Raw genomic sequence first — 7,375 nt, forward strand, 5'->3', positions numbered from 1 at the left:
GTCCCTGCCGGTCAGTGGATTTTGATTTAATAATAATAATAATAATAATAATAATATAAAATGATTAAAATAATAATAATAATAATAATAATAATGACCACAGAAATAATGGTGAAAGTACCATTTCTTAAGTACTTACTATGTCCCAGGGCTTACTATACCTGTGAAGTAGTAGGTCTCGTTATTTAATTCTAACCTAATGAAGTAGGTCCCATCTGTATCCCCATTTTAGAGATGAAAAAAACTTAGAGGAATTAATTAAGCTAACAGCTGGCTGAGTTTGGACAAGTCAGGTCCTTCTGGCATCAAATTTCTTGCTCTTCTTTCTTCCTTTTTTTCCTAAATATTTCCTAAATATTCTTCTCATTTCCTTAACATTGTTGATTAAACCCCACTCCATGCACATTTTCCAAACATCTATAATTCTAAAACTTTGAGCCATTCATTTTGGCCTCCTATAAAGTACTGCCCTGTTTCCTTGTAAAGGTATTCAGTGGAAGTCTTTCCACTACCAAAGTCGAAAAGTCTTTCAGGATAGGTTGTCTCCTCTTTTCTTTCTGAATTCTGCCAGCTTCTGAGCTCCATTGTCAGGCCCTGGGTGAGGCAGGTTAAAGACATGGTAGGGACAGAGAAGATGTGGAATTTACAGCCCCCTGGTGAGCATCCTTTCCCCCAAGGATAATGCCCCTTCCTACCAAGCCTCTCCCTCCAATTTCAGTGACGTCACAGGGGATATCCAGATACTCTGTATACACCACTTCCCTGTTCTACCTACTCAACAAACCCATCCTTAATTCACTCATTCATGAATGAAGAAAGAGAAAGGGAGGGAGGAAGGGCAGGAGGGAGGGAGGGTTTGGATGCATTATGTCTGGGGGAATCCATATGAACTCCTAGGAATCACCACCCAGTTTCCTAAAGTTGCCAACGACCCACATGTAAGCTCCACGAGAGCAGTCTGTTTTGTTCCCTCCTGTATCTCTAGCACCCAAAACAGTGCTTGGCATATGTAAGTGCCCAGCAAATGTTTATTAAATGAGTTAAATTTATAGTTCTTTTATGCCTGTCTTCCCAAAGCCCATGTTGGTTCTGGGTCTCTGGCTCAAAGACTTTTTCCAGGCTTTATCTTCTCCATTCTCACTGTTCCTTAGCCTGGTGTCCCCAGCTTTTTTTATATTGCCTCTGCCCTGTCCCCTTCCTCTTACTTTCATGCTGTACTGGATTCGGACCTTTCATCCCAGCAGGGCCCTTGCTCCCAGCCTCTGCTCCTGTGGGGGATTTGGGAGAGTTGAAGAGTCATTAAATAATTGTCTCATGATTAAGAAGTTGAAATCTTCAGATAGTTAAAAACACTTCAGTTTTGATCTCTCCTTGGTCAGGACTATTAATAAGAGTCTTTGTTGAAAGATTTACATTTCCTCTCATTTCATTTCCCCTGCACACATCCTAGAATAATTAGCAAAAAAACAGGTGGCAAGAGATCGTCAGATGGAAACATCAGGGGTCTGGGTAATCACCAAATTGATCAACCAGGACCTGAGTTTCAGGTACTCACAATGACTAGTCCTGTGGTTTTGAAGGCTGTACTATATAAGAATTCTAGAACCAGGGTGAAGTCCAGAGGTTTTCCATTTTAGCAGCCTGCTATCCATGCTGCTTACACTTACAGTAGTTTCTACAAGAAAAAAGCAAGCAGAAGGTCTTGCACGTGCCTTCATCATCTTACTTCCTTTATTGTGATGACCTGGCCTCACCCTCCTTGAGATGAAGTGGAAAGTCTCAAGGTCATTTCATTTTCTGCTTTACATTTCCTACATGAAGTCATCTCTCTACCCACTGAAGTTGCAAGATTCAGCTCTGATGGTTTCAGGATCTGCCTTGGCCTCTCTCATCTTCTATTTCCTGTCTCTCAAATCTCCTAGAATGAGGCTGGAGCCACTAAACACTTACATAGGCAGACACTTGATGCATAACATCCTAACATGCCTAGTGTGATTTGAGGATACCTCCTCCTCCTCCTGGAAATGATGCATGGTTACAGCTATTATAAACTTTAAGTTTAATGTTAAAGTTGGCACCTAACTTGGAAAAGAAAGGTAGCACTCAAAAATTTTTGTTGAACAATTTACCTTTGTTTCAGAATTTGGGACGGCCTTATGGATGTTTGAAGAGAGCCTGCCATATTGCCCACTCCTGTGTCCACTGGACCTGGAGCAGTGCTTGGGACGTGGCCTGCCCTCAGCAAATATTTGATGAATGAATGAATGGAGAAAGCCAAAGTGCAAATACCTGCTTGTGCTCTAGGGCTACTGATTCCCATCTCCCATTCCACTCACCATCTTCCCTTCTCCATGGTTTTCAGAGAGTGGTGGGAGGTAAGCAGACTCGGTTCTGATGCCAGAAGTGGAAGGGATCTTCAGGAGTCATTTTGTTCATCCTCTTTCCCCCAGGAGTAAATGTACCAGGCAATCAGTGTCTATAATCGTTAAGGCCGCCAAAGAAAGAATCTCTCTAACCCGCCCTGGGTCATGTTTTTAACATTCTATGATTGATGGAGCATTCTTCCTTGGAATAATCCATGTCTTTTCTGCTATGATTTAAACCTGCCCCCACCCACTCAATTCTTTTCCCCTGGAGAAATGTGAGGGGGAGCTCTGGAAGATAAGTGAGAGATGCCATGTAGGCTAAGGGAGGAGAAAAGTGGGTAAATACTTAAATACTATCAGCCCAGACAAACTTTTATTAGAATTAGTGAGGTATATTCTCTCCTAGAGATAGATTCTTTGACCTCAGAAGACCCCCTTACCAAGTCTGGGAATTCTCTGAGTCTACAAGGCCACACAGGGATAGCCCCAAGGAGCTCAGACTCCATGAGTTGCCATTTAGGAGCCTCTCTTTGATAAATGTGTTTCTAAGGAGAAGTGAGGCTGATTAGTAATTGCTGATCTCATCAAACCTGGAGAAATAATAATGCAGCAAAAAGAGACAGAAGAAAATATTAACAAATAATATAAAATCTCACACTAGGCAAATAATTTCCATCTGGTAACAAGAAGAAAAGGGGTTGCTGACTAAGGGAATGGCTTGGTTGAAAATAAAAAGAAATGATGAGACTGGTCCCTATCTCCCAACATCCTGTTGCCTCATTTGAATTTCAATAAGTTTTCCATAGATCTTAAATATTATGGATAATAAGCATCATTAGCATAAGAATACAAAAATAAGTATAGCAGATGCATCATTAATTAAACATATGAGCAGAATATACATCACTATGGCCACGGTGGCTTACTCCCAGGGGAGTAATCATACTTCTCTCTTCCAGCAATTCTGCTTCATGAAAGAATGGGTAAAGGAATTATAGCAGAGCTTCTCAAAGTATGTGCCCTAGAGCACTATGTAATGGTAGACTCCTTGAGAAAAGGAAGTGGTGATCAAGTAGGTTTGGGAAGTGCTTTAAAGTATATCTGCCTCTGGATATTAATACATTTAAAGATTTGGAAAACACTCCAATAAAGAAATCTATTATTCTTTGCTTAATTTAGCATTTCTCCAAATTAATTTTTAATAAAAACCTTTGTCACTAATACCTGGCATTCCATGGAAACAGAATTTCTTAGAACACATTTAGGCAAAAACTTGATTATATCACTCAAATACCCTTGAATTACCCAATGTATTCATTAAACAGTCAAAGTTCATTCATAAAGACTGGCTGTGTCGATCAGGTACAAGTTATTCAGAAGTGAATGAGCCATAGTTCTTGTTCACCAGAAACTCACAATTTATAGAGGATGCTACAAACAATTGGTTTAGTGGGGTGGGGGGTGGGGTATAATTCAACAAAACAACTGAAGAAGAAAACACAAGGAATGACAGGAACACAGAGAGAGAATACCAAACCTAAGTTAGACAATGAGGGAGGACTTCCTATCAGAAATTATATTTGAACTAAGCCTTGAAATCAAGTAGAATTAGCAAGGCTGATACTGGGAGAAAGATGTTCTACTTGTGCAGAGGTTCAGAAACATGAGCAAAAAGAGCTTCTACAGAGGATAGAAAGGGATTCTCTGTGACTAGAGAAAAGGGTGCACATGAAGGAAGGGGGAGAGGAGAGTCTGGAGAAGTTGGGAAAGATCATGGTATCTACCATCTTAAGGAGTTTGGATTTCATACTAAAGACAATGCAGTACCAAGGAAGGTTCTAAGCATGTGGTTGTCACTTACTGTCACTCCTTGTGATATTAATGGCACAGAGGTTTAACTGCGATAGCATTGGGCCAGATCAGGAAGAGCAGATGCTGAAGACACAACCCTACCACAGCAGATGGGAGGGACTTCAGATAGCTCAGCTGGACATACAATCTTAGGCAAAGGAAGCATTCAGGTAACCAGTTTTTTATCAGAGAAGTCAACAGAGGGAAAACCCACAGCAGACATAATTTGCTAGATAGGCAGTGGATCATCAGAAATTCTGTCACAAGGGTGTAGGGCCTCTGATGTGGGACTGGAGGACAAGACTCCAATCTGGATGGTGGGGGCAGAGAGTGGAAATACAAGAGTAATGCAGGGAAGTATTTTTAAAAGAGTAATGTAGGGGGGTAGTAGTTAGGTTATTAAAATAAGCCCTTTATTACAAGGGAACAAGAGGGGAGCCCACATACGGGAATTGGTGTATGACTGAAAACAGTATCAAGGACAAAATCAAAAGCTCTGATAATACAGTAATAATAATAAGATCAGAGGGAGACTGGCAATAAGATTGACTTAAGACTAAACAAATATTAAAAATGGAGCTCCTTGAAACACTAGTGACTAGGATCAAAATTGGTCTCACAGTGGCAAAGTGCCTCAGCTTTGAAGTCGAAGAGTTTCATGAAAACTAGAAACTAGACAAGTCCTGACACTTAAGAACTGCGCCTTGCTTCCACAGGTCCTACCCATGTAGAGACTTTTCTGCTCCCAGCAGATCAGGTTTCCTAACTGTAGATAGCAACAAAACTGTTCTTGTCTAGTGCTGCCATCTGGTGGCTGGCAATAAAAACAACGTCTCTTTCCCGCCATCTCCCCATTTATCTTCTGAAGGAATTTTTTACATACTATGCTTTCACTTCTTTCCTACATTCTATGGTTCTCTGATCAAAATTAGTTAACTACACATCAAACACTTGCTCATGTATACGTATGTCCTCTTTTAACTCCTGCATCTCTCCCTCAGCTATTGCTCAGTTACCTCTGAGGAAATTTCTCTCCCTTTCCCCTTGCTTTCCCCTGCTCTTTTCTTCATTGGGGTGGAGGGGGTGGAGAGATGCAAAAAAAAAGTGACCTCAATCATAAGATTAGAGATAGTGAGAGATCCATATTAATGAAAAGAAAATGGATTAGGTTGGCAGTTAAGCACAATTTTTAAGAACAGTGCCATCAATCTCCATAGAACAGCATCTTTAGATACACAGAAGCTTTCCTCAGATGAATGCAAAGGTCTCCATCTATTTCTTCCCCCTCTTCGAATCAAACCTATCTTTCTTCATTTGGGCAAGGAAAATTATGACTTTATAAAATTTGTCATTTTGTTTCATTTAAACTATGAGTTTGCTATAGCATTCACTTTTTTAAATATATGGTATTTTAGACAATGGGTTAAATAGATTTGGGTTTTTTGGTTATTGAAAGTATTACACTGTTTCTACAAGAAAGTGCTTTACTTGTTCCAAATGAACCAGTCCTTAAGTAAGGGCTGCCTGTGTTATCACTTCCTTAGCTTAAGGTTGAAACAAGGTCTCCAGGGATAGATGGATCAGCAGGTCCCAGCCAAAACTTTTATTTCACATGATGAAGAAATCAGGGGACTCACTGATTGAATTTCTCTCCCTAGAAATACTACCATGAACTCTGTGCCAGACAAAGGGCCACAGGAACAGAGAAGACAGAGCTATTGTGAGAGCCATTTACTCTCTTAGCAATTACTTCACACCCCTGAGTGGGGCAGTCTACAAAACTAAAGACAGTGTAACCCTGGCAATTCAAAAGGTGGGACCTCTAGGCATTTGCCATTTCCAAGTGAGACTTCCAATATGAAGCCAGTCTGATTAGCCAACAGAGACCATACGGTTACCATGAGGCTCTATTGGAATGTACACAAGTTATAAAACCAGAATAATATTTGCAGGCACAGGTTCAGCTCACTAGCTTGTATTGCAGTTTCTTGACCTACATGCTATGCTCTTTGTGCAGAAGGAGCAGTGTTCCTGGGTCTCTCTCTCTCTCTCTCTCTCACACACACACACACACACACACACACAGTCTTGCACATTCTCACATAAACCCTCCCTTATTTGGGGACAAATTGTGGCCTGTGTTCTCCCACAGGCTGGGAAAACTTCAAGACCCCTCAAGCATAATTTGCCCCTCTATTTGTAAGGTAACCCCCAGAAAGCCAAGGGGAATGGACAGATTTGAGCAGTCACCCCAGGGAAGGTTTTCCACTCAGTGGGACTCAAGAGAGCATGCTGCTCTAGCGCTCAGGGGAAGAACTGGGGTACATGGGTGGCCGGTCAAATTGTAGGCAAACCCTACAATCTTGTGATTTTTTTTTTTTAAAAAAAAGAAACATTGAAAAGGCAAGAGGCTTTTTTCCCCTCATTCCTTTTCTCTACCCTCCTTTCTCTCAGGCTTCCCCACGCCTCAGTCTATGCCTGGCTTTCTCTCAGCTAGTGGTGATTCCAGAATGGCTTCATAGAAGGGCTTTGGGTCCTTGGAAGGATGGTCTTGATTCTGCATCTTTGGCCCAGCATTTTCTATGAGGTTGAGAAAACATGAACTGTCCCTATCAAAGATTGGGAGTTGCTGATGGAGAGTGGGGGGCCTAATCCTCCAGGTCCCCCATGGTGGGGCCCCTGCTCTGTTCCTCTCCCACGTTCCTCTTCCGTCCCAGCACCGGGGCAGCCGGTTGCTCCCACTCAGGGCCGCTCTCCTCCGCTTCACTCCCCACAGCTCTCAGGTCCCACAGGGTGGCTATCTGGCTGCCCCATCAGCTGGACAAAGCGTTTGTCAGCTTTAATGGATGTAAAACTCCCAGTTCCAATGTGTTTTATGCATCCCTGAGGGGCTTTGATCTCCTTGTCTGCGTACATAAATGAGAGGATTACCGAGACATCCAGAACATGGCACCAAAAAAATGTCTTTCACCGAGGTGCTTTCGCCTCCAGAAGATAAGAGTAATAAGCTGCAATCCCCAAGAGCCATTAAGGCCCAAAGCCCGAGGGTAACCTCACTTAGGGTGAAATGGTTTAGGAAGACTGGCCGAGAAGGATCTCTGTGTCATTATTCCCCCATATTGTTTATATCAGGGTGATGTGGATAAAGAAACCGGTCA

Source organism: Choloepus didactylus, chromosome 20 (assembly GCF_015220235.1).
Source record: "Choloepus didactylus isolate mChoDid1 chromosome 20, mChoDid1.pri, whole genome shotgun sequence".
Lineage (NCBI taxonomy): Eukaryota > Metazoa > Chordata > Mammalia > Pilosa > Megalonychidae > Choloepus > Choloepus didactylus.